The following is a 3477-nucleotide window of genomic DNA, read 5'->3' as shown; positions in this document are numbered from 1 at the left end:
AATCTTTGGGAACCAAGATGCACACTACAACTGATGGAAATAACGTCAATCCACGGAAGTGGGTAATAGTTCTTCAAAATTAGCTTATTCAAGTATTGGTAATCTATGTACATTCGATGACAACCATCCTTCTTATACAAAAATAGAATCAGCTCTCCACAGGGTGAATTGCTCAGTCTGATAAAATACTTGCGCAATAGCTCCTAGATCTGAGAGGATAACTCTTACATCTCTGGTGGTGCGAGGCGATATGGTGCTTTAACAATCAACGCCTCACTGGGGATCAGATTGATCCTAAACTCCACCGGCCTCATAGGAGGCATACCAGGTAAATCCTCCAAAAAACATCTGGAAATTCCCTAACCACTGGTACATCTGAATTTGACTTTTTCCTCTCAACCAGAGTGTCAACCACACAAGCGAAATAACCTGAACATCAAAATAAATGATCATATACCTTCCCGCACATACCATAGGTGTATCATCTTTATCTCTGAATCGATAATCAACGGGATTGAACTACTTAGCTGGTGACTGAATCTGAATTGAGGCTTAATTCTTCTCTTTCTTTTACAACTCAATCACAATCTCCCTCCTTTAGGTAAACGACTAAACTTTGAGAGGGAATGATACTGTTGAATCGACAAAAACTCCTGAATTTCAGTCTTGAGCATACTCAAGTATCGTGACATCTGAACCTGGTCATAAGCAGCATACTTAGGTCATGAGAGGGCTCTCTCAGTAAACATCTTGGTGATCTCTGTTGATGATTAAGTCTTCTATGTCAGTGACAGATACTCCTAGGATAGCTTTCTCTCTCTCTCTCTCTCTCTCTCTCTCTCTCTCTTTCTCTCTCTCTCTCTCTCTCTATCTCTATCTATCTATCTATCTATCTATCTATCTATCTATCTATCTATCTATCTATCTATCTATCTATCTATCTATCTATCTATCTATCTATCTATCTATTTATCTATCTATCTATCTATCTATCTATCTATCTATCTATCTATCTATCTATCTATCTATCTATCTATCTATCTATCTATCTATCTATCTATCTATCTATCTGTCTGTCTCTCTGTCCTTATGAATGGAACATACATTGTATGAAACATCTTCGTTAACTTCTTCCATGTCAATGTGGTTTTCTCTACAGGAGAATAAGCATTGGTCACCAACTTCCACCAATCTTTCGTTCCCAAGCAAAGAAGGTTCATTGAGAGCTTCACTTTCTAGTTCTCTGGAAACGAACACATGTAAAAACACACCTCAATACCAATATACATCTCATAGAAATAATCGGTTACTGGACACCATTAAACTTCGGGGGATTCATGTTTTTGAACTTGTTGTACTGTATAGACCCTCCTCCATGAAGTCTTGCAGTTGTGATAGCTGTGGTGGCAGCAGCCTCGGTGACAACAACATAATTCTCATCGAACATCTTAATTATAGTGGTCTTAATAGATCTAATCACCTTCGAGACTTCCTCCTTGACTTCCAACGTCACCTGCATAGTGATCAACTCACGAACATCATCATAACCTAAACTTGGCCTCTCCGGGTCATCATCACCTGGTCATGAACCTCTCATGGTAATCATAATGAAAAATAAATCAGAACACGCTAGAAAGTCACATTATACTCCAACACATCACTACTCAGTCACGCATTCCTTATAACTCGTGACTTCCTTGATACGCGTACGAGTCATGCGCTTCTAGTAGCATGGGCCCATACTAACTTCCACATCTACCCGGATATGTTTTGGAGGATCATCATGAATTACCTTGCTACTAGGCCCAAAACAACTACAATATACATACATCTTATATCCACTCTCAGGAGTAGGTATCAATTCCTTACTTTTGTTGGCTTAATAACAACCTCACCTAACTCATGAAACCTTCACTAATTCTGAATTCGCCTTGTGTATGTTAATCATATATAACGTTGGATTCGAAAGACAGTTGAATAATTAATTCTACCCTAAGCCAAGAATCAAAAAAGGAACAGGAAATAAGGCTAAATCAAGCATTCTCAGGCTAAACCTAGAAGAACATGAAGAATAAGTCTCTAAACCTAGATCTACAAGGTTTTAACACAAAGTTAACAACTTAACGAATTACAAAGGTCCATGAGGTGTGGAACAAGATGATGGAGAGGTTTTCTTGCTAAAACCTTGATCAAGAACACCTTCTTCTTATCCTTCAAGATCAAATAACATCAAAAAGCTTTAAAAAAAGACTCAATGGAGGCTATGGTTTCTTTGAGGGTGAAAGAGAGGAGGTGGAAGCTAAAGGTGTGTAAACTGTAGCCCTCACTTCCCTAAAATAGGGCTTAAGGTCTAGAAAATTAGGGTTTTACACATGTAGGAGATTGTCACATCGTGACTAATATATTGTCACGTCGTGACCAATATATTATTGTGTTGTGGCACTCAAATGAGATGCACGATTTCATCGAGTACCGCTATGTCGCGCCACTCTCATGATCATGTCATGGCCAACAAAAATCCATCATTACGCTTGGAAATCCATAACAACAAAAGAAGTATATACCTAAAAGTTGGTGTTACAATATGGGATCAATAGTACTCGAATTAAGTTGGAAAACAATCGTCACACTTAATTACCAACTGCAACTAAACATTTTCATAGTCATTTCATAACAAATAAGCCGTTATTTACCATGAATACCTTTAAAAACTCTAAACCAAAGAGCCTCAATATCCATTATAAATTTCCAAATCCACTTGGTTAATAGGGCTCTATTTAGGATAAAAATTAACTTATAGAAAGACCGCCATTCTCCTTATGAGCCATTACATTGTCCCATTGAATCCAAAAAGATTTCTCTATGAAACCTTAAAGAATGTTATTCAAGGATTTTGAGATTTTAAATACCGACAACCAATACACCTATATACTTCCAGGAATAGAGTTAATGAGACTTAATCCTATACCACTTGAAATGGATTTCTCCTTCTACAATGAACACATTTTAAGGAATTTAGTAACACCGTGTTTCCGAGATTTACTTGCGGACATTATATCCCTAAATAAAATTACCAAAAAGAGATATGGGATTTGGAAGCACAAAAATATCTTTGAGTGGAAATTTCATTCAATATATTGCTAACTCCAGTACATAAAGATTGAATTTACCAATATTAATCTTATCCCTTATGGGTCATTTGCTAACAAAACCAATGTCATATTTATAAAAAGGTATAAAAAGGGTAGGAAATCTACTAACCATCTTCTCCAATTTTAACTCCTACAAACACAATTCATGTTAAGTTTATTGAAAGGAACATAGATACATTTTATTGCAATGATAAACAATAAAGAAGATGTTAAATCTCATTCTTTAAGTCCTACTTAGGTACTCCATAGATAGTGATGCCCTAACCAAAATTAAATACATAGAAGAACACAAGCATGCTTTCATCCATGCTTTGAATGTCAAGAA

Source organism: Lactuca saligna, chromosome 4 (genome assembly GCF_052625555.1).
Source record: "Lactuca saligna cultivar CGN05327 chromosome 4, ASM5262555v1, whole genome shotgun sequence".
NCBI classification, from domain to species: Eukaryota; Viridiplantae; Streptophyta; class Magnoliopsida; order Asterales; family Asteraceae; genus Lactuca; species Lactuca saligna.
The sequence above is the reverse complement of the archived record's forward strand: the minus strand, read 5'-3'. Positions refer to the sequence as shown.